General features: G+C 35.9%; 1 protein-coding gene across 1 annotated transcript in view; it reads right to left on the bottom strand.

Moving 5' to 3' along the window:
* Positions 1–17,870, bottom strand: part of LOC148949220 (mechanosensitive cation channel Tmem63-like) — a 55,501-nt gene extending 37,631 nt beyond the window's left edge. The window contains exon 1 of the mRNA XM_089093275.1: positions 17,774–17,870. The gene's annotated coding sequence lies outside the window, so the exon portion shown is untranslated. The remainder of the gene's footprint in view (positions 1–17,773) is intronic.
* Positions 17,871–25,295: the final 7,425 nt, after the last annotated feature.

Here is a 25,295-nt window from a genome sequence, read left to right as displayed (position 1 = left end):
TGCTCAGCAGTGTTTCATTAATAAATACATTAATTTGTTTGAATAAGCTGTGTAGGATAGAGTTTTCATATGATAGACCACCAGTAGCAGTGGGAGTTGTATTGTCTGACTGTTTCTTCACCGCAACATTTAAATCAATAAATGTCGATGATAAATCAATGAAATAGTCCTCGTTGGAAAATATCTGAAAGTGTATATTTTCCGAAAGGGGTTGTTAAGGATAAAATTGTTCATGGTAGCCATACTTGACACTGACATTAACATTTTCAGCATTGAATAGATTCAATGAGGAGCTGATTGATGGATGCGATTCTTTGCGGGGGAGATAGGTCACCTTAAGAGAAGAAATCCTTCTTTGATATAACAATCTTTTTCTTCTTCTTTTTATTAGTCTTCTTCCTTTTTTGCCTTAGAGTCGTTGTTGATGTCTTTCACTTCCCACTTGGGTAGAGACTGATGAGTGAATGATGACCATGCACCATGTTTAATCCCTTCCCATTTTGCTGAGATTTTAATTGCTCACCAACGGCTCTTGCTGAAGATCTAATATTTTCTTTAACACTCTCGTTGAAATTTTTACCCGATCCCCACTCCTGTAGCGTTGAGGCAGCAACATTGCATGCAGCAGGACAAAGATATTTTCTGCTGCCCTCCAATCAGTTTTGCTGCCCTCCAATCACTTTTGACTCTTAAGAAGTGAATTATAACTTTCAATTTCCAATCAAATGAGCCCTCTGTGGAGTTTATACAAGTATTCCTTCCATAAAAAACATATATGCTCCAAGGGCATAACTTACAACGCCTACCCCAAGGCCCCAGAGGGCTATGTCGACACCAGTTTTTCGTTATCTGAACTTTGAACTATTTTTAACAAAATGTCTATCTCAAAATTTTTATCTGATGCATTTAGGGCGTGGGGGGGTCTAGTTGCCCTCCGATATCTTTTAACTTTTAAAAAGTGAACAAGAGCTTTCAATTTCTAATAAAATGAGCCCTCTCCGAAGTTTATACGAGCATCCATTCCATAAGAACTACATTTGTCCCTAGAACATCATTCACAACGCCTGCCTCCGGGCCCTGGGAGGTTGCGTCGACGAAGGAGGTTTTCTTATCTGACCTTTGAACTATTTTTAATGAAATGGCTATTATAAAAATTTTATCAGATGGGCTTGGGGAAAAAAGGGTGTGTGGGGGAGGGGCTAGTTGCCCTCGGATATCTTTTGACTCTTAAAAATTGACCTAGAACTTTCAATTTCCAATCAAATGAGCCCTCTCTGAAGTTTATACGAGCGTCCCTTTCACAAGAACCATAAATGCCCTTAGGGCATAACTTAGAACGCCTCCTCCTAGGCCATGGGGGGTTGTATTGACATCGGAGTTTTTTTTCTTTTCCGACCTTTGAACTATTTTTAACAAAATGTCTATCACAAAATTTTCATCAGATGGGTTTGAAAAAAGAAGGCGCTGGGAGGGGGGGGGGGAGTAGCTGCCCTTGGATCTCTTTTGACTATTAAAAAGTGAGCTCGAACTTTCAATTTCCATTCAAATGATCCCTCTCTGAAGTTTGTACGAGCATCACTTCCATAAGAACCATCTATGCCCCAGGGCGTAACTTACAACGCTGCCCCCAGGCCCTGGGGGGTTGTGACGACACCTGAGTTTTGTTATCTGACTTTTGAGCAATTTTTAGCTTAATGGCTATCTCAAAATGTTTATTGGATGAATTTGCGGAAAATGGGGCGTGGGGGGGGGCTAGTTGCCCTCCAATCTCTTTTGACTCTAAAAATTGAACTAGAACTTTCAATTTCCAATCAAATGAGCCCTCTCTGAAGTTTTTACTAGAATCCCTTCAATAAGAACCATAAATTCCCCCATGGCATAACTTACAACGTCTGCCCTCGGGCCTTGGGGAGCTGTTTCGACCCCGGAATTTTCGTTATATGGTCGTTGAAATGTTTTATTTTTAATCTCAAACTTCTTATCAGATGGGTTGGAAGAAAAAGGGCATGGAGTGTGTGGGGGGGGGGGGTAGGTATCCTCCAATCTCTTTTGACTCTTAAATTACAATCAAATGAGCCCTCTTTGAAGTTAATACGAGCATCCCTTCCATAAGACCCATATATGCTCCCAGGGCACAGCTTACAACGCATGCCCCCGAGCCCTGGGGGGGGGGGGGGGTTCTGTCGACACCAGAATTTTTGTTATATGATCTTTGGATTATTTTTAACAAAATAGCTATCTAAAAAATTTTTATCAGATGCATTTGGGAAAAAGTGGTTTGGGGGAGGGGAGCTGGTTACCCTCCGATATCATTTGATGCTTAAAAAGTGAACTAGAACTTTCAATTTCCAATCGAATGAGCCCTCTCTGAAGTTAATACGAGCATTCCTTCCATTCTCCCAGGGCATACGTTATAACCCTTGCCCTGAAGACTGTGGGGGAAGTTTCCTGCTCAAACATATAATTTCCAGAACTTTCAACTATGTTGAACAAAATGGCTATATCAACATTTTCATTGGATGTGCTAGGGTGTTAATTTCCTTCTAATTACTGTCGACTATTAAAAAGGAAACTAGCCATTTAAACTTCCAGCCGAATGAGCGATTTCTGAAGTTTCTACGACAACGCTTTCTATAAAAAACCTTATATGTCCCCACACCATAACTAACAACCCTTGTCCTGAGGGCTGTGGGGTATTGTTATCCTCAAAGACCTAATTTACTGAATTTTCAACTATTTTGAACAAAACGGCTATTTCAAAATTTTGATTGGATGTGTTTCGGGAAAAGATAGGCGTGAAAGGTGGGTTAGTTGCCCTCCAACCACTTTCAACTATTAAAAAGGGCACTAGCCCTTTGAATTTCCAATCGAATGAGTCCTTTTTGAAGTTTCTATGACAAAGCTATCTATAAGAAACTTTATATTTCCCCAGGGCATAACTTACAGCCCTTACCCTGAGGGCTGTGGAGGAGTGTCCTCCTCAGAAACATAATTTCTGTCTTAAAATCAACTACGCTGAACAAAATGGGTATCTCAAAATTTTGATTGGATGTGCTTGGAGAACTGGCGGGCGTGGAAGGGGTGTTAGTTACCTTCCGATTACTTTTGACCCTTAAAAAGGGCACTATAACTATCGATTTTCAATCGAATGAGCCCCCTTTGAAGTTTCTACGACAACCCCTTTCATATAGTGCCTCTGGGAAAAAATAATAACAATAAAACATTGGAGCCGTATGGGCTTTACTGTAGGCAACGCTATAGCGTTGCCTCTGACAATGAAAAACTTTAGTGTAAAGACCGAGGCGTTGAGGAGGGGACAGCCCCTTTCATATACGGAATAATTTTTGTTCGTTTTAAATTTCAATGTTGCTCCTTCCTTTCAGTTAAAAAAAACTTGTTTTTTTATTTAATCAATAAATAAATGACGTCCTTACTTTCAGTTAAAAAAAACTTGTTTTTTATTTAATAAATAAATAAATGACACCCAAAACGAACAGAAATCAAAATAACTAAAACAGAGTCAAAATCAAAACAAGCAGAAATTAAAATGAGTAGGGTTCAAAACCCTTATGCTTTCTAAAAGCAAGAATATAAATTGCACTTAACTGAAAAATTAAAATGAATGTGAATTGTTAGTTTAATATACATATGCTGATATTTATTCCTTTAAATCTTAATTAATTTTTAATGTCTTAAAGTTATAAAATTGAAAACATTTAAAAGAGTTTTTTTCAGTAAAGTACAAATTATATTCTTGCTTCTAGAAAGCATAGGGGGTTTGAACCCTACTCATATTAATTTCTGTTCGTTTTGAGTTTGACTAAGTTACTTATTTTAATGTCTGTTCGTTTTATGTGTCATTTATTTATTGATAGTGATTTGTAGTAGTTGTATGCTTGGTAAATTATTTAATTCTTTCTTTATTCATTTTTGGTTTAACGGAGTTCTTTACTTTTCTTCGAAAAACTTATTTTGGGGAAAAAGTTTTTTTTAATCAGTTTCTGTTCGTTTTATATTGACGAAGTCTTTTTCAGGGAAAAAGAAAATATAAGTTTGAATCTTTCCGGTTTTTCTTTAAGAATTTATAGTTTGGCCTGTTATTTATATGCTGGAGAAACTTTTTCGGCAATTTTTAACAACAGAAACTCTCTTGAAAATCATGACACAAATAGTAATGTTTAATTTAGTCATATACATATTCTAGTTGACCTCATAAATAAAAGTTAATACCATTCCCAAAAAATTACACCCATGCTCTTACACAGCCTGGATACAATTACACTCTTTTGATTTAGTAAAATATTGAGAGCAGAAGCAGTAATAGAAGTAGCCCCGAAAATACACAAATGTGGGGGTTGACCATCCCAATAACCCTAGAGATATAGTTACTAGACCGTTCAGCTATGCTGAACAAAATGGTTTTCTTAAAATTTTGATTGGAAGTGTCTGGAAAATTGTGAGCTAAAGAGGAGGGCTGATTGCCCTCCTAATATTTTTGACTCTTAAGAGGGCGCTAGAACTTTTAATTTTCCCTCAGATTAGCTCCTTTAAAATATCAATAGTATTAACGGCTATGAGAGAGCATCGCTGCCTATGTCCTTATATGCCCTATAGTGCTTATATGCCTATTTAATACCTGTATGCATATAGATTTTCGTTTTATTGAAACTCCTCCAAAACGTTCCCTAAAAGTTTCAACTTAATACCATTAGTGTCGTTAGTTACAGTAACCGTAGAAGCAGCACTAAATGAATACATGCAATGTCTTCTGCCTAGCTCAAAATCCACAACCTATGAAGGTATAGAGGTGAAATTTTCAGAGAACATTTCTGTTGCACAGATGACAACCAGTCATCCGTGTGCAGGGTGTCAAAAGGGCATATCAGCAATATCTTACCCCAGGGCTCTGGGGAGTTGTGCCAACCCTGGAAGAATCGTTATATACTCTTTGGACTATTTTTAACAAAATTCCCATTGCACAATTTCAATCAGATGCATTTGGTGAAAAGAGAGGTAGTTGAGTGGGGGATGCTACTTGACCTCCATCACTATTGAATCTTGAAAAGGAACTAGAACTTGAAATTTCAACCAAATGAGCCACCTCTAAAGCTTATACTACCATCACTTCCATAAGAGCCTTAAATGCACCTGGGGCATAACTTACAACCCTCGTCCTAAGGCTCTGGTGGTTTGTATCAATCTAAAAAGCCTTGATATATTATATGTGGACTATATTGAATAAAAAGACTGTCTCAAAATATCTATTGGATAATTCTCAGGAGTACACGACGGGTTTGTGTGTGCGTGTGGGGGGGGGGGCAGCTGGGCTCTGAACACTTCGACTCTTAAAAAGGGCACTAGAACTTATGATTACCAATCCAATGAGTCCCCTCCAAAGCATATACGACCACCTTTTTATAAGAGCCTTATATGCCGCAAAGGCATAACTTAAAACCCTTTCCCTAAGAGCTGTGGGAAGGAGGAGTGTCGTTCTCACAGACATAGTTTCCGAAACCTTCAACTATGTGAATAAAATTGTTATCTCCGAATTTTGATTGGAGGTATTAATGCAAATGGAGGTATTAAGGCAATTTGAGTGGAGGGGGGGGGGCTGTTTGCTCTCAAATCACTTTGACTCGTAAAAAGGGCACTATAACTTCCGATTTCAAATGAAATAAGCCCTATCTGATGTTTATACGACCGCCCTTTCATTAAAAACCTAATAAATTACTATCTCACAATTTCAATCAGATGCGTTTGGCGAAAGGAGGGGTTGTAGAAGAGGTGGGGGCGCTAAATGTCGTCCATCACTTTTGACGCTTGAAAAGGAACTAGAAATTCCATTTTTCAATGAAATGAGCCTCTTCTAAAGTTAAACAACCATCCCTTTCATAAAAACCTTAACAATCCCTGAGCATAACTTACAACCCTTGCCCCTAATCTCTGGGGTTTATTTCAAGCCCAAAAGCATTGTTATATGATGTTTAGACTATATTGAAAAAAATAGCTATCTCATGATTTCTATGACACGCATTTCGAGACAATACGACGTTTGTGTGTGTGTGCGAGGATGAGGGGGGATAGCTGCCCTCCGATCACTTTGAATCTTGAAAAAGAGCACTAAAACGTTTGATTACCAATCCAATTAGCCCCCTCTGAAATTTACATGACCAAGATTTCTATAAAAACCTTATATGCCCCCAGGGCATAGCTTACAACCCTTGCCCTGAGGGTTGTGGGGATTTGTTATCCTCAAAGACATAATTTCCAGACCTTTCACATACGTTGAACAAAATAGCCATCTCAAAATTTGATTGGAAGCGATTGGTAAAATAATAGACGTGGGGGGGGGGGGCAGTTGTCCTCTGATCACTTTTGACTAATAAAAAAGATCCTAGTCCTCTCAATTTCCAATCGAATGAGCCCTTTTTGAAGCGCCTATGACAATACTTTCTATAAAAAGCATATATGCCCAAAGGGCATAGTTTACGACCCTTGTTCTGAGGGTTATGGGGGGCTGTCATCCTCAAAGACATAATTTCCAGCCCTTTCAACTCCGTTGAACAAAATGGTTATATCAATATGTTGATCAAAAATGTTTGGGGAAACGATGGGCGTATGGGGATGGGAGGATTCTCCCTCTGATTACTTTCAACTATTAAACTTTGCCACCATCCCCCAGGAATTTAACGAAATTACGCCACTTGTTTTGGGGTTTGGGCCAGACGCGGTGGAGCTGTGTTGCACATGTAGTAGGAATGAATAAATGTATACATGGTGGGATTTCCCATCAGACTGTAGGAAGTCCCCATAACAATCCAAAGAAGGAGATAACTCGAGTTGTAGCTTGAATTCTATACTCAGAAAAGACAAATTTTAACAATTTGTAGAGAAAACTGGGAGATTACACAATTTTTGGTGAAGTAACCATGGAATAGGTTATCCTTCAGGACAGCAGAACTGATAACAAAGAAATCATGATGCAATAATAAAGATTTAATAGTGAGAATAAAATGATCAGGTATCTTTTTATCACCTCCCTAATTTTATCTATCAGTCTGGGTCCAGAAGAGAAAAGTTTATCTTTTCACAATACACCAGATCTTATCAGCAAGGGCCCATAAAAGATTGAAAGCTTCAAGGCAAAATTCTTTGAAAAAAAATGTTCTATTGCTCTTTTTAAGTGACAAAAAACATTGGAGGGCAACTAGGCTCCCTCCCTGCCCCACTTTTTCTCAAAATCGTCCGATCAAAATTTTGTCCCTAAAGTAATAAGGGTTAGCATCTGTCAGCTACTTTGAGTTTTTTATAGGTGGCAGAAAAATGAAAATTCCAAGCAAAACATTTCTTTGTATATGAAAATCGTTCTTTTTCAGAAATGAAGCGATTGACGAAGCTATCAGAAAAGATTTTAAACTTTAAAAATTTTATACTTGTGTGAGAAGGTAAAATATGACAGTGACATGAGGTTCCCAAGAACCTCAGTGAGGTTCCAAAGGTGTCCCCATTCCCCAACGCATCTCTTTACTGCATTTAAATTTAAAAAAAATACACATTTATTTTGGCTATAAAGGTGTTGATAGCACAAAATTCAACTCCAGAGAGGTGGGGTCCAAGATATAATAATGCTAAAATTATAATAATTACACCCCCAACTTCCTAACAGACATCATTGCTAGACCGAGCTTTCAACTTCGTCAATCAACTTCGAATATGTGTCATTACTGGCTGATGGCTTACAACCATGTTACCAATTTACCAATTAATTGTTTGTTTGATATACTTTTAGTTACTAAATTGTCTTATTCCTTGTAATATTCGAAAAGTTTTTTAAACATTTAAAATATTCAACGATTGGTCTATTTTATAATTATTATTCCATTAATTTAGCAGTATAGATTAATGAGCGTAAACATACGGTACTTCTTTTTCTAAGACAAAAAAATTCTAGGATTCCAGAACTATGATTTGGAGCAAGATCACCTTCCAACTGACTCAACCTTCTTTATTAGGGCTCCTTGAGTAATTCCTTACTCTAGGAACAGCAAATAGTGCGTAGATGATAAGATATGAGGATACGAAACTAAAATTTTATTTAAACACGCTTTTCAATATTTAATTAGATAAAGAGTAAATAAAACGCTTGTATAATTTATTTCTTGTTTTCTTGTTTGTTGACTGAGGATACGATTTCTTGGATGAGATGCAGAAGGTGGACAAGGAGAAGAAGAGCTTGAATGAGCAGTAAATTCGTTTAGCAAGGAATGAGCAAAAAAGATGATTTATTGAAAAAAGTAAAGGGTTCTATTTCTTTTAAAATGAAAAAAAAGGGGGGGGGAGGCATAAACAAAAATTTTACGGAGAATAGAACTAACTTAAGGTTAAGAACCCTTGATTCTTATTTTAACTCTACAATTACAAGAAGCCTTGTCTGTTGCAACGACTTTTTATGTAAAACTGAATGCCATTACACAAAAAGACGGCAACAGTATGCAAGCTTATACTAAGTTGCGAAATTTATACTAAGTGTATTTATTTTCTACAAGGCTTAGGGAAAACAACATACAGAATAGAGCTGACTGGGGGGAAATTCAAGCCAAACGGAGTTGGCGATAATTTTTTTTTCCAACGTTTTTTTTTCTTGTCTTTCTGTCCTTTAAAGAGGATTTCTCCTCCAAAGTTTAAAGATTTATCTCATTGTGTTTATTGAACTAATATGTAACGCATTTGTTGTCTTAAAAGTAAATTATAAACTAAAATAATTAATCAGAGTCTAATTCTATTCTAAAATTACCAATTAAAATCCCTGAAAAGAGGTTTTTGACAGTAATAATATTTAGGTAGAGACCCTGACACCAATAGAACTATTCTAGGGTAACTATTATTTCCTAGCTTCCTAATAACAAAATTGTTTCTTTTACTACTCTAATCAAAAACAGGTTGTACAGCGGAGGAAGAGCAATATTTCCTGGAACTATTTTTAAAAAAAATCTGAAAATTAATTATAAAAAACAAGGGTTCTCATTAAGGAGCCGTAAGGCTCCTTAATGAGCCTTACGAAAGTAAGGAGCCGTCTTATTTATTTTGTGTGACGGGTTTTCTAATAAATAAATAATTTGGGATAGATATTTGGACGATAGGAAGCGGGGGGGGGGGGGGTAAATTACACCGAAGCTGCTTGCAAAATCCTTTAATTAAAGCCTCCCGAGATCCATCTTCATCCCTAGATTTTGAATAAAACCTTATTCTGATATTCTTGAGAAAAATGGCTATTTTGGCAGCTTCATTGAAAGAATTAAGAAAAAAACCGTTTGTTCTAAACATATTAAATTTGCGAAATTATACGAAAAAATCCGTGAACAAGACTGAATGATTACTGAAATCCAACAACAGGCCACCTTCTTCCTCCAAGTTTCTGTAAGATGCTCAAAGCAGAATCATTATAAAAAGCAGCATCTTTCTACAAAGCGTTTCAACGTTCGTTCCACATTTTTGAAGGTACTGCTGCAAAATAACGACACTTTTATATACTAATGAGAGACGAAACCCAGCAGACAGGTTATTTTCAAGAGACTGCTATTGAGAAATGGAATGCAAAGCGTAGTTTTCATTGTGTTTACGATAATTAAAGAGTTATTTTTGGGGTTTAGGGGGAAGGAAGGAAGGCACCTAGGTTAGGTTAGATTACGCATATAATATATGCTAAGATTTCAAGAACCCCTTGTTTTTAACGTGAAAATTTCACTACATTATATCTATGATTTATCAAAATATCTCCATTAAATGTTAAAATTAGAAAACATCAACAGAGCTTAGGACCTAAAACATAAGGCACACAACATTAAAAAAACAAGGATTAATTTCCCTGTAGAAGAGATGCGTCATCCGGTTAGAAAGAAGAAAGAAGAAAGAAGTTTATTAAAATTAAATTTAAATTTCTTAAAATTAAGAAAGAAGTTTAATTTTTATGAAAAGAAGCCTTTTTTGGGGCCCAGTCATTTTAGCGAATTGGTGGGCGTGGAAGGGATGTTAGTTGCCTTCCAATCATTTTCAACTATTAAAAGGGGCAATAGCCATTTCAATTTCCAAATTAAAGAGCCCTTTTTGAAGTTTATACGATGACGCGTTCTATAAAAACCTTATATGCCCCCAGGGCATAACCTACAACCCTTGCCCTGAGGGCTGTGGGGGAGTGTCATCCTCAAAACATAATTTCTGTCTGGAAATCCACAACACTGAACAAAATGTCTATCTAAAAATTTTGATTGGATGTTTGGGGAAAAGGTGGGGGAGAGAGGGGGCTAGTTCCCTCAAATCACATTTAACTATTAAAAAGGGCACTAGACGTTTGAATTTCCAGTTGAATGAGTCCTTTTTTCAATTTTCTACGATAAATATTTCAATGAAAACTTATATGCCCCCAGGTCATAATAAGTCATAACCGTTGCCTTGAAGCCTGTGGGGGGAGTGTCCTGCTCAAAGGTATAATTTCCAGAACTTTAAATGTGTGGAAGAAGATGGCTATCTCAAAATTTTGATTAGATGTGTTTGGGGAAATCAAGGGCCTGGAAGGGGTGTTAGTTACCTTCTAATTACTTTTGACTATTAAAAAGGGCACTAGCCATTTCAATTTCTAATTGAATGAGCCCTTTTTGAAGTTTCTACGACAACGCGTTCTACAATAACTTTATATGCCCCACGGGCATAAATTACAATCCTTGTCCTGAGGTCTGTTAGGGGGTTGTCATCCTCAAAGACCTTATTTACAGAACTTAAAACTATGTTGAATAAAATGGCTATGTCAAAATTTTGATTGGATATGTTTTGGGAAAAGGTGGGTGTGAGAGGGGGGTTAGTTGCCCTCCAATCACTTTCGACTATTACAATGACACTAGCCCTTTGAATTTCCAATTGAATGAGCCTTTTCTTGAGCTCTTTTTTGCCAGGGTCATCGATCAAAATTTTACGATAGCTATTTTGTTCAGCAAGGTCGAAAAATATAATAACTGTGTCTGTGGGGATGACGTAATCCCCCCACAGTCCCCGGGAGAAGGTCTGCAAGTTATAAGCTTTTCCCAATGTTTACATATAGTATTGGTTGTTGGGAAGCATACAGAAGTTTTCAGAGGGGATTTTTTTGGTAGTTGGGGTGGGGTCGGGTTTTACGTGGGAGGATCTTTCTGTGTAGGAAGTTTTCATAGGGGAAGGGACATTGCAATGACGGGGCGCCGGATTTCCCAGCATTATTTAAAAATAGAACAGAAATTAAATAATAAAGAAACAAAACAATTTTTACATCTGAAAGTAAGGAGCAGCATCAAAATTAAAAACGAACAGAAATTATTACGTATATGATTTGGTTCGCCCCCTAGTCATTGCCTCGCTCTTTACGCTAAAGTTTTTTTTGGTACTTTCATCAAAGCTAGTTATTCTAATTAACGGCCTTTGTGCTTAAGGGGTCATTCTTAAATAATTAGAAAAAAAATTGAATTTAGCGTGAAAAAAAAAATCTAAAGACCAAAACCGGTAAAGTGAACCCTGAAAGTTTGAACTACTTCCTTTTGGATATTTCTGGGTACCTGTATGATAAACACCCTACCTAATGCTAATCTAATGTTTCTCTAACACTCTATCCTAATGATAGAGTGTTAGTTGTCTTATTTATATATGTTGTCTTATTATACCAAATCTTATTTAGTATAAATAAGACAGAATAAGGGAGCATGTTAATGAAATATGTACTACTATTCAAAATACGATGAAAAATATGCAAATGTGTTGTTCAAAATGTATTTTTTCTCAAATTTTTGATAAAAATGTGCAAATGTGTTGTTCAATTTTTTTTATTCCCTAAAAAATAAAATGCAAATATAAAAATAGTCGTTCAAATGCATTGTTTCTTAAATATTGATAGTGTCTTATATTCCACTATGATTATAGATGGCAGCATAGTTGAATTTGAGCTAGATTTGATTTTCTTTGCTGCTTGCAAGATATGTGTTTGTAATTGACATTGGAGGGGCTTCTTGTAGGGGGATATGGGGCCCTATGAATGTTGGCTGGATGGGAGGAGAGGGGTCAGGGTTGTTGGGGATGTGAAGGACCCCACCCCTCTTCATATACCTAACTAGCACGAAAGCATTCGACATTGAGGGGAACTGGAGGGGTAAATGGACCACCCAATGATTGGCCAGAGTGGGGCACTGGGTTGGTAACAAATCTTCTCTGTCATTTCTCCAAGAATGTGAAGAATTCCAGTAGCGGGACTCTGCTTTTCTTGATTTGTCTTGAACAAAAGAATATGCAGAGCTTTGGGCACATCACCTCGAATTGTATTCCAAACCCTTGACCAAAATTTCTAATACCCAAATAGATAACTGAAAATTGCCATTTGTAGAAAAAAAAATGCAAATGAAGAAGGCAATAACAAAAATGAGGGATATTTTCAAGAAAAGCAGAAAACGAGGCATATTATTTTATGTGGGAGGATCTTTCCATGGGGGAAGGGACAATGCTATGAAGGGGCACTGGATTTCCCAGCATCAAACAGCTCGTGGTAACGAACTGTAAGTAAGGAGCAACCCGGCTCAATAGTAACCGAAACTCTAAAAAACGGAATTTTGATACCAATAGATACATAAATAGAATCCAATTGTTATGCTGATTTCAAATATATAAGTTTTATTAAGTTTAGTCTTACCCATCATTGAAAATTTGCCTTATTTTCAAAAAAAGGGGGAAACAACTCCTAAAAAGGACACAATCAGATTTAGCATATCAGAAAACCATACTAAACAAGTTTCAAGCTCTTATCTGCAAAAATGTGGAATTTTGTATTTTTTGCCTGAAGAAAGATCATGGATGAGTGTTTATTTGTAGTTTTTTTTTTTCCAGGGGTGATCGTTTCGATCCAGTAGTCCTAGAATATCGTGAGAGGGCTCTATCGCTCTATTACCCTATTGAATTATACCAAATTAAATATACCAAAGTAAGATAAAAATATATAATGCTTTAGAAACTAATTTTAGCTCTAATTTACAAATTGTGTGTGTGTGGGGGGGGGGGTTAAAGTATAAAGGGTCTGCATGCCTAGTATGTTAGGCACAATTATTCTGCATATTATGCATAAAAAACTGTTTTCTAACTCTACACTGTCCCATTTCTCTATCCCTCCCCCTCCTAATGTGCAAATATATAGCCCAAATTCCATCTATTCTGTCACTTCTCTTTGTCTTCTCACGCTAAGCTGAAAGAAACTAACAAAAACAGAAATGTTTCTATAATGCGTCAATGAATGAACAACTTGAGCCGTAGGGCATTTATCATGCTAGTCCTATTTCTGAATTTTTTTTCTAAAAATGCCTAAATACGTTTGATCTTTACTGGTTAATTGGAGCAGATAACACTATTGGCATTTTTATTGCACCTTGAAATTGCAAGGACCAATGAAACACAATTATGTGGAAAATCCTGACAGAAGAATGATTTCTAGAATCTACACCCAAAATAATTTAGAGTGGGCAAATATTTTTGGAAATATTAGGCATTTCTGCTCTGATGAAGCTAAGTGCAAAAGTTGGTACTCGTGTATTAAACATACTCTTCTATTTTATTGATTTTTGTGTGTCCTTTTTTTAGGGAACTTTATTATTTTAGAAAATTTATCAAATCGAAAATGATCCAGTTTCCCATCAACAGCTGCTTTCCTGTAACTTTAAATTTAAAACTATTAAGAAATTCAATTTTTAGTTCAAATGATAACTTGCACTATTATCCCCCATTTCCATTGGAATTTATGTCCTTGTTCCTCATGGATTATTGTGCAACAAAATTTCTGTTAAGCTGGTGCCAGAGCTCCTAAATTATTCCTTGCCTCATAATTAAAACTTCTAAAAAATTAGAATTAAGACTCTTTGAAGAGAGATAAGTTTGTGCAGACCTTTCAGTTGCATTGCATTATAAAACTTAGTCTTACCTTTGGTAAGTTCAAGTGAAGGATGGGAAGGTTAGGGCTTATATTTGGGATAAATTTTATTTTTTGATGTAAATGAGAGGTAAATTTAAACTTTCCCTTTCCTCCTAATGTCCATAATAAAAATGATCCTAGTCCTCTCAATTTCCAATCAAATGAGCCCTTTTTGAAGCGCCTATGACAATACTTTCTATAAAAAGCATATATGCCCAAAGGGCATAGTTTACTACCCTTGTTCTGAGGGCTATGGGGGGCTGTCATCCTCAAAGACATAATTTCCAGCCCTTTCAACTCTGTTGAACAAAATGGTTATATCAATATGTTGATCAAAAATGTTTGGGGAAACGATGGGCGTATGGGGATGGGAGGATTCTCCCTCTGATTACTTTCAACTATTAAACTTTGCCACCATCCCCCAGGAATTTAACGAAATTACGCCACTTGTTTTGGGGTTTGGGCCAGACGCAGTGGAGCTGTGTTGCATATGTAGTAGGAATGAATAAATGTATACATGGTGGGATTTCCCATCAGACTGTAGGAAGTCCCCATAACAATCCAAAAAAGGAGATAACTCCAGTTGTAGCTTGAATTCTATACTCAGAAAAGACAAATTTTAACAATTTGTAGAGAAAACTGGGAGATTGCACAATTTTTGGTGAAGTAACTATGGAATAGGTTATCCTTCAGGACAGCAAAACTGATAACAAAGAAATCATGATGCAATAATAAAGAGTTAATAGTGAGAATAAAATGACCAGGTATCTTTTTATCACCTCCCTAATTTTATCTTTCAGTCTGGATCCAGAAGAGAAAAGTTTATCTTTTCACAATACACCAGATCTTATCAGCAAGGGCCCATAAAAGATTGATAGCTTCAAGGCAAAATTCTTTGAAAAAAAATGTTCTATTGCTCTTTTTAAGTGACAAAAAACATTGGAGGGCAACTAGGCTCCCTCCCTGCCCCACTTTTTCTCAAAATTGTCCAATCAAAATTTTGTCCCTAAAGTAATAAGGGTTAGCATCTGTCAGCTACTTTGAGTTTTTTATAGGTGGCAGAAAAATGAAAATTCCAAGCAAAACATTTCTTTGTACATGAAAATCGTTCTTTTTCAGAAATGAAGCAATTGACAAAGCTATCAGAAAAGATTTTAAACTTTGAAAATTTTATACTTGTGTGAGAAGGTAAAATATGCTTTGGGCACATCACCTCAAATTGTATTCCAAACCCTTGACCAAAATTTCTAATACCCAAATAGATAACTGAAAATTGCCATTTGTAGAAAAAAAAAAATGCAAATGAAGAAGGCAATAACAAAAACAAGGGATATTTTCAAGAAAAGCAGAAAACGAGGGATATTATTTTATGTGGGAGGATCTTTCCATGGGGGAAGGGACAATGCTATGAAGGGGCACTGGATTTCCCAGCATCAAACAGCTCGTGGTAACAAACTGTAAGTAAGGAGCAACCCGGCTCAATAGTAACCGAAACTCTAAAAAACAGAATTTTGATACCAATAGATACATAAATAGAATCCAATTGTTATGCTGATTTCAAATATATAAGTTTTATTAAGTTTAGTCTTACCCATCATTGAAAATTTGCGTTATTTTCAAAAAAAGGGGGAAACAACTCCTAAAAAGCACACAATCAGATTTAGAGTATCAGAAAACCATACTAAACAAGTTTCAAGCTCTTATCTGCAAAAATGTGGAATTTTGTATTTTTTGCCTGAAGAAAGATCATGGATGAGTGTTTATTTGTAGTTTTTTTTCCAGGGGTGATTGTTTCGATCCAGTAGTCCTAGAATATTGTGAGAGGGCTCTATCGCTCTATTACCCTATTGAATTATACCAAATTAAATATACCAAAGTAAGATAAAAATATATAATGCTTTAGAAACTAATTTTAGCTCTAATTTACAAATTGTGTGGGGGGGGGGGGTTAAAGTATAAAGGGTCTGCATGCCTAGTATGTTAGGCACAATTATTCTGCATATTATGCATAAAAAATTGTTTTCTAACTCTACACTGTCCCATTTCTCTATCCCTCCCCCTCCTAATGTGCAAATATATAGCCCAAATTCCATCTATTCTGTCACTTCTCTTTGTCTTCTCACGCTAAGCTGAAAGAAACTAACAAAAACAGAAATGTTTCTATTATGTGTCAATGAATGAACAACTTGAGCCGTAGGGCATTTATCATGCTAGTCCTATTTCTGAAATTTTTTTCTAAAAATGCCTAAATACGTTTGATCTTTACTGGTTAATTGGAGCAGATAACACTATTGGCGTTTGTATTGCACCTTGAAATTGCAAGGACCAATGAAATGCAATTATGTGGAAAATCCTGACAGAAGAATGATTTCTAGAATCTACACCCAAAATAATTTAGAGTGGGCAAATATTTTTGGAAATATTAGGCATTTCTGCTCTGATGAAGCTAAGTGCAAAAGTTGGTACTCGTGTATTAAACGTACTCTTCTATTTTATTGATTTTTGTGTGTCCTTTTTTTAGGGAACTTTATTATTTTAGAAAATTTATCAAATCAAAAATGATCCAGTTTCCCATCAACAGCTGCTTTCCTGTAACTTTAAATTTAAAACTATTAAGAAATTCAATTTTTAGTTCAAATGATAACTTGCATTATTATCCCCCATTCCCATTGGAATTTATGTCCTTGTTCCTCATGGATTATTGTGCAACAAAATTTCTGTTAAGCTGGTGCCAGAGCTCCTAAATTATTCCTTGCCTCATAATTAAAACTTCTAAAAAATTAGAATTAAGACTCTTTGAAGAGAGATAAGTTTGTGCAGACCTTTCAGTTGCATTGCATTATAAAACTTAGTCTTACCTTTGGTAAGTTCAAGTGAAGGATGGGAAGGTTAGGGCTTATATTTGGGATAAATTTTATTTTTCAATGTAAATGAGAGGTAAATTTACACTTTCCCCTGTCCTCCTAATGTGCAAATATAGGTAAATATTTACCAAATCATATTATTGAGTTACAACTAAAGTGAATAGGCCTATATAAATTGATGTTTTATGCTCTTTACAAATATAATGATCATTTTTGTTGGCAATAAATTTTAGCCCCCACCCCTATATATACCAATTTAGGGTATATATTTATATACATTAATAGGGGTGGGGGGAAAGTTTAAACTTACCTCTCATTTACATCAGAAATAAAATTACCCCCACCCCCCTAATGTGCATATATATACCCTGAATTGGTATATATAGGGGTGGGGGCTAAAATTCATTTCCAACAAAATTATTAGCCTATTACATTTGTAAAGAGCATAAAAAAAGCATTTAGTGGTATATTCACTTTAGTCATAACTCAATAATATGATTTGGTAAATATTTACCCAAATATATACCCTGAATTGGTAGGCTATATATAGCCTAGGGATGGGGGTAAAATTCATTTCCAACAAAAATGATTATTATATTTGGAAAGAGCATAAAAAGGTGTCAAGTGGTATATTTACTTTATTTGTAATTCAATAATATGAATAACAAAAAATTTACCAACAAAAAATTGATAGGCTATGGCTTAAAATTCTGTTCAAATAACAGGAATTGTACTTTCAGAACTAAAACCAGAGAAAAAGAAAGTGATAACTGAAAATTAAGGTAAAATGTTGTTTTGCCAAATTTCCAATAGGCTATGTATAGATCATTCAAGTAGGCTAGGCAAATTTTGGGTAAACTTCTAGTGACTATTTTGAGTGAACAATTTTAAATCAACTTGGCCCAGCCATAGTCTAGCCTAATATGAAATTGATTATACTCACCTAATTTATTAATGAAATCAAAATCAAAGAAAACAAAAATAACAAAATTCATTTTGTTTGGAAGTAGGTACAGAGATATTTTTGACCAGAGTTTAAATAGCATCTTTAGAATTTTGTATTCACGAGCTATAGATGTCAACATGAAACAATTTGCTGTACCAGACCATTCAATAATTCATCGACATGGCCGCTGTTTCAAAGAGGAAAGCCGTTGTTCATTGTGAAATTGAGATAAGACGGGGGTTGTAACCTGTGGCAAAGAAATGTTGCCACTGAGATTGAAAATTCAGCTACACAGCTTGCAAGAAAGGGTATACATAGGTTCCAGCACATTGTGGTATAACAGGAAATGAATTAGCTGACCAGACTGCAAAACAAGCCTGGGTTCAAGCCCATCTGGGTTTGATCACTCAAACCCATATTGCTGGTCTTGAATTCCTGTCTTTAATCAATTCAAAAATTTTGGAGGAAGAAGAGACTTGGCTCCATTCATTCTTTCAATAGCCTGGACCTCTATCAAACAGTTCGTGGTAACGAACTGTAAGTAAGGAGCGACCTGGCTCAATGGTAACCGACACTCTAGAAAACGGTATTTTGATACAAATAGATACATCAAAAGAATTAGATTTTAATTCTGATTTCAAATATATAAGTTTCATCAAGTTTAGTCCTACCCATCAAAAGTTACGTGCCTGAAAAAATTTGGTTGATTTTCGAAACAAGGGGGAAAGACCCCCTAAAAGCTATAGAATCTTAACAAAAATCACACCATCATATTCAGCGTATCAGAGATCCCTACCGTAGAGGTTTCAAGCTCCTATCTTCAAAAATGTGAAATTTTCCATTTTTTGACAGAAGAAAGATCACAGGTGCGTGTTTATTTATTATTTTTTTTTCCAGGGGTGATCGTATCGATCCAGTGGTCATAAAATATCGCGAGAGGCTCATTCGAACAGAAATTAAAAGTTCTAGTGCCCTTTTTAAGTGATCAAAAAATTGGAGGGCAACTAGGCCCCCTCCCACGCTCATTTTTTCCCAAAGTCACCGGATCAAGATTTTGAGATAGCCATTTTGTTCAGCATGGTCGAAAATGTTATAACTATGTCTTTTAGGATGATTTAATCCCTCGAAGCCCCTAGGGGGAGGGCTGAAAGTTATAAACTTTGCCGAATGTTAACATATAGTATCGGTTATTGAAAAGTATATAGACGTTTTCAGGGGGATTTTATTTCTGGTAGTGGGGGGGTGGGGTGGGACAGGGGTTATATGGGAGGATCTTTTCACGAAGGAAGTTTTCCTGGAGAAAGCGGCATTGCTATAAAGGGGGCGCCAGATTTCCCATCATTATTTACAAAAAAACAGAAATTAAATATAAAGAAACAAGTTTTTCAACTGAAAGTAAGGAGTAACATCAAAACTGAAAACGAACAAAAAATATTAGCTATATGGTTGGGTTCACCCCCTAGTCAATACCTTGCTCTTTAAGCCAAAATTTTTTTAGTAGTTTCATAAAAGCTATTTATTCTAATTAACGGCCTTTGTCATTAAGGGGTGTATTTTTAAAGAATTGGATCAAAATTCGAACTTTAGCTTAAAGAGCAAGGTATTGACTGGGGGGCCAACCCCCTAATATACGTATTAAAATATATGAATATAGAAGTTCGTTACGTAAGTTACGTATATTTATTACTAATAAAAACGTTCGTAAATAAAATTTAACAAGTTTCGAGAAAGCCATTTAACCAAATAAAAGTAAAATTAGTATGCACATTTTGTTTTAATTATTCATGTACGGTGAGACAAAATCAAAACCTGCATTAATTCAAAAAAGTTCAAAAATCAAATAAAAAAACAAGTTTTTTAACTGAAAGTAAGGAACGACGTTAAAACTTAAAACGAACAGAAATTATTCTGTATATGAAAGGGGCTGTCCCCTCCTCAACGCCTCGCTCTTTACGCCAAAGTTTAACTTTCTCGCAAATCAATTTTTTTAAACAATAAAATTTTGTTTTAATTGCAAATTTTGTCTTAATTAACTTTAATGAAAATGACACCATGAGATTCAGCTTTTCAAAGAACACTATTAAAAAAGTTTCAAACTCCTATCTGCAAAAATGTGGAATTTTGCGTTTTTAATTAACTTTAACAAAAATCACACCATCACATTCAGTTTATCAGAGAAACCTATTAAAGAAGTTTCACGCTCCTACTTGTAAAAATTTGGAAGTTTAGATTTTTTGCTCGAAAAAAGATCACGATGCGTGTTTTTTTTTCAGGGGTACTCGTTTCGACCCAGTGGTCATAGAATATTGTGAGAGGACTCATTCGAACGGAAATTAAAAGTTCTGGTGCCCTACGAAGTTACTTCAGCCGAAAGAGGCACTCTAGTTACAATGAAAGAAAGAAACAGTTGCTGCGAGGGGAAACCTATTACCGCTTTACTTTGTCCGCCCAGAAAGAACTGCCAGCACCACATGCTAAAAGGGAGTCCAAAACGATCAGCTGCTGGAGCAAACCCTTACGAGTTTACACACAAAAACTGATTTAAGAGTACTTCCACCCCTTTATGAAGCATTCATATGCTTTACCTGAGCGAAGAAAGCTATTTATCCTTGATAATCATGAATCGCATATTTTGCTGAGCGCTGCTAACATAGCCAAAAAAAAGGGCATTGTCCTTCTTATCATTCCCCCTCATTATAGCCACAGGTTGCAACCATTAGATGTCAGTTTTTTTCCGTTCAAAGCTCATTACAACAGAGTGATGGAAAATTGGATGATAAGCAATTTGGGAAAAACAGTTATCATCTACAATATAGCAGGATTGGTTGGTACATCCTTCACGCGTGCTTTCGCCCCTTCAAGTATCCGGAGTGGGTTGTAAGTAAATGACAGACGAAAAATGTCGTCTGATCATATGACAAATGAAAATGACAAAGACGAACCTCAAGGGCTGCACAGGAATGCATGCCCGAAAGTGGGCATTAGAGGCTTCACTGACAGTGTATAATTGTCCCAGTTACAAGCTTCTCTTCTTATTGTCACTCAACAGCAGGTTAAACGTTTCGCCAAAGCTTTTCCTAGAAATCGATCTACTACGGGAAGACAGCGTGGTTCAACAGAAGCATTAAATGATGCTCCAATTGAACAACAAATTGACGCTGAGGAGGAACCTAAAATTGGGAAAAGAAGCATAGTTGGTTGGTCAAAAGGAGTCCAGTAAGTTGCAGTAAAAAGTATGTTGCAATAGGATAACATTTTTTCACTGAATGATGACTCGTCTCTTCACCTAGGACAAGGAGAAAATGAGCAGCCTGCAGATCCTCAATCTGTATTTGTGAGGAAATTTTGAAGGAGATTTTTTATTCCAATTATATACCATTTATTAGGTTTCATTATAATTATCAAACGTTATCCAGAGAGAGAAGGGTAGGTGGTTTTATCCACTCGAAATTTTTTTTCCGACTCGTAAAGACGTAACAAAAATATATAAATAATTTTTTCATTCGTTAAAAAAAAAAAAAAATTGAAACTCCTCCCTTTGAATAAGAATTCTGGCTACGGCCCTGGTCACAGGTTTTTTGGCACTTTTTTTTCACAGGTTTTGTAAATTAGTAATGGTAACACTGGTGTTTGCTGGATAGTGCAAATCTTTTCGTTTTGAATGATTTTGAGCCGTTTTAATTATCTAATTTCAGACTTTACAGGTGATTATTATTACTATCTTTGGAAGTCTTGCATCCTCTTAGGTTGTGTGGTTGATACTTGAGGGATATAGCGTGTTTGGGTGTGCATTACTCTATGTGAAACCGTATCCAGGGGGGGGGTACCAGGTTGGATCCCCACCCGCAACCCCAAGATTTTTTTTCTGACTCTTAAAAACGTAACAGAAATGCATATAAACTAATCTTAATGCTTTTTTTTAGTTTTTATTGAACACACCCTTCCCCGACAAAAATATCCCCCCCCCTCAAACTGAAATCCTGGATGTTTCCTTGACTCTTTGTTAGCTTCTATGGTACAGGACCGAAACCTTGCAACTGACTGGTAGCTGGCAAGTGCCGAAATGTATATAGGTTCATTCTATTGGAAACAGGCACTTTCAGTATAGTACTGAAGCAGGGTAGCTTATAATCCAAAGGGACTTGATGTATAACTGCAGCAACAGTAGGCCAAAACCGAACAAAGTTCGGACTTATAAGACAAAGTGTATTTAAAGCCACAAGAAAAGGCCATTTAAAGAAAATTACAAATAATATAAACCTGTATCTGCAGTCTCTGCTGTTCCAAATTCCTATCCCGTAGGAAGCACATAAATGAAACGCTTAATTTATCTCGCAATTTTCTACATATAAATTGTAGTGATGTTGGCTTGCTTTTAAAGAGGCTTGGAATGTATCAACTTAGTTTTTTCAAATATATTTTTGGAAAAACTTTTATATTTTTGTAAAATTTTTGGAAATATATTTTCGGACTTTCTAGAGAGACCCTGGAACCAGATTGAACAATGTATCAAATTGCCCTCCTCATTTTTCCAAAGTGGACAAGTATATTTGTCTTATTTGCATTTTTTTTTTTTTTTTGCAAATCTTTTAAATTTCCTCTAATTTAGAGACAATTAGCCCTGAGCTGTATCTAGTAAGTTAACCAGGGGCGTATCCCGGGGGAGGGTTACCCGGTTTGACCCTCCCCCCCCCCGAGATGTTTTTCTGACTCGTAAAAACGAAACAAAAATGGATATAAATAAATTTTGTATGCGTTTTTTAGGTGTTTTTTGTGTACCCCCCCCCCACGATTTTTTTTTGGGTAAAACACCCTCCGAAAAAAAAAATCCTGGGTACGGCCTTGAAGTGAGATACCTACCTGATAAATGCAGCATATGGTACAACTTCTGGTCATAAAATAACTTAACATGTTTATAAAATTTTAACATTTCCAAGTTTTTTGCTTCCTCACTTCATATCTTTATCATTTGATTACCTAGCACAATCTTAACCTTCCAGATTTGTATTTGTATCCATTATCCTCTAGCTTCATTTCAAGCTTAAGAAACCCCCGTTTTATCTAAATGTGTTTTGTTTTAAATTGCCATAATTTTTTTTTTCCTGGGAGTAGTACAACATAAGCTGCCTTAAATAGGCTATCACTCGGTAACTGAACTATCTCAACCAAATTTAATGATGAGTAATTTTATAGTGTCCATAGACCTAGATCACTATTCAAAACCAGGTAACAACCGTCTTGTTTAGCCCATACAATCTGTTAAAGCACCCTAATTGAATACATTATTGCTCAGTAGCTTTTTCACGTCCACAAACATCTGCTCTGTGGCGCAGAACTGGGATAGTGTTCGATAGAAAATCCCTTTTACACAGTGACAAATTCTTTATTCCCATTACATTATTACGAAAATGTGTAAACATTGCTGCTCTTCCTCGATATTCACAATTTAAAATTTCTTCTCTTCAAACCAAAATCTTGTATCACATTTATCTTTTCTCTTACTAAATATAACCACATTTGTTGTGTCACCATATACCTGAATGTACTTCATTTTTGGATATTTATCTATTAGATTTACTAACGTCTGTAAATCACATGCTGATTTTACCGTTAGAGCTGTATCAATCGCAAGAAACAAAACGGAAAATTTTTATTACCTAAACTCACTACTGAAGTTCATTATCGTCCTATGATCTCATTGACATGATCTTGGGTTGTGTGACATACTCCTCTGTAGTGAGGTTGACACCGGAGGGATATAGCGTGGCTGGATACGTGTTACTTTAGGAGTTAACTTCAATGGCAGAGGACCTAAATATCGGAGCTAACTAGTAGATATTGAGTGGAGAATTATTCCCTGTATAGGGATTCATTCCATTTATAATTTCGCACTTTAAGTGTAGCACCGCAGCAGGGTAGCTCACAATACACTTAAAGTACAAGAGCAGCAACATCAGGCCCATACTAGGTAATTGTCTTGCTTGGAACTTGTTTGCAAGGTATTAAACGGAGAATTATTCCCTGTATAGAGACTCATTCCATTTATAATTTTGTACTTTCAGTGTAGCACTGCAGCAAGGTAGCTTACAATACACTTAAAGTACAAGAGCAGCAACATCAGCCCCAGACTAGGTAATTGTTTTGCTTGGAACTTGTTTGCAAGGTATTAAACGGAGAATTATTCCCTGTATAGAGATTCATTCCATTTATAATTTTGCACTTTCAGTGTAGCACTGCAGCAAGGTAGCTTACAATACACTTAAAGTATAAGAGCAGCAACATTAGGCCCAGACTAGGTAATTGTGTTGCTTGGAACTTGTTTGCAAGGTATTAAACGGAGAATTATTCCCTGTATAGAGATTCATTCCATTTATAATTTTGTACTTTCAGTGTAGCACTGCAGCAAGGTAGCTTACAATACACTTAAAGTACAAGAGCAGCAACATCAGCCCCAGACTAGGTAATTCACTACTGATATTCTATAGCAATGACAGAGGTGCATGCGTCTGTGGTGAATGCCAATGCTATGCAAGACCTAATCCTCTCGAGGTGAATTTTCTTTTCCCGACATTATCAGGTGAACTCGTTTTCACTTCTGTCAAGAGAGACTCTTTTCTTCTTTAACTCTGGATCAAGTGATTATTCTGACCTGGTTATTGTAGGTTTTTTTCTCGATTAATATAAGGGCAAATAATCTCTTAGAATGAAGAGCCGTCTGCATCATCAATTAGGATTATTTTATATTTTTGCAGGCATTTTTTTTCGAAACATGATTCCGTTTTTGTATGCTGATTCTAAAACTTGGTTTTGTTGTTGCGTGCTGATTTTCTATATTAATAAGCTGTTGTATTTCCTGAGTTTTGTTCTCTTTCCAATTCTGTGTCTGACTGTATCTTATGTGGAACTTTTTTTCCTCAAATTTGAATATTGTTTTAGAAGTCGAAAGGCTGGTATAGCCGAGATTAAAATTTGAATATTTGGTGTTTTCAATTTGTCCTTTGATATACAAAGTAGTGCGATATTCCGTTGTAAGTGATAGTAAATGAAAAAAAAATGGAAATTAAAAATTTTAGTTACAACCTTAGATAAGCGGTGATTCATTGAATCACCGCGAAAGGAATGAACTTTATTTGCAAATTGCATTAAAAATTTTGGCAGAAACTGGCCAATAGACTCTTTAGTTACTTTCTTATAATTTCCATAAAGTTTGGCTACTTTTTGCATTTCTACATTCCTTGTTTTCTTCTATTTGCCTTCCCTCCTTTTATTTCCTTTTATATCCTTCCCTTTTTTTGATGGAACACAAAGGAGCAGAAACTATCAATACCTGTTTCACTCATTCAATTTCAATCAAATGTTAATGATCTGGAACCTTGGGGATTCACTCTGAAATTTCTGTAATTATTTTGTTTATGTTGGAGGTCTCATGGAGGGTGGGGGGGGGGTGTAAGTACACCTGTCAGCCGAAGGTAAAAGCAACCCTGTCAGCTGAAGTTGAAAGCAAAAATATCGGTTTGTG

The sequence above is a fragment of the Artemia sp. Qi Xiang Cuo genome, chromosome 8, assembly GCF_049724085.1.
Source record: "Artemia sp. Qi Xiang Cuo chromosome 8, ASM4972408v1, whole genome shotgun sequence".
In the NCBI taxonomy this organism is placed as follows: domain Eukaryota; kingdom Metazoa; phylum Arthropoda; class Branchiopoda; order Anostraca; family Artemiidae; genus Artemia; species Artemia sp. Qi Xiang Cuo.
The sequence above is the reverse complement of the archived record's forward strand: the minus strand, read 5'-3'. Positions and strand labels throughout refer to the sequence as shown.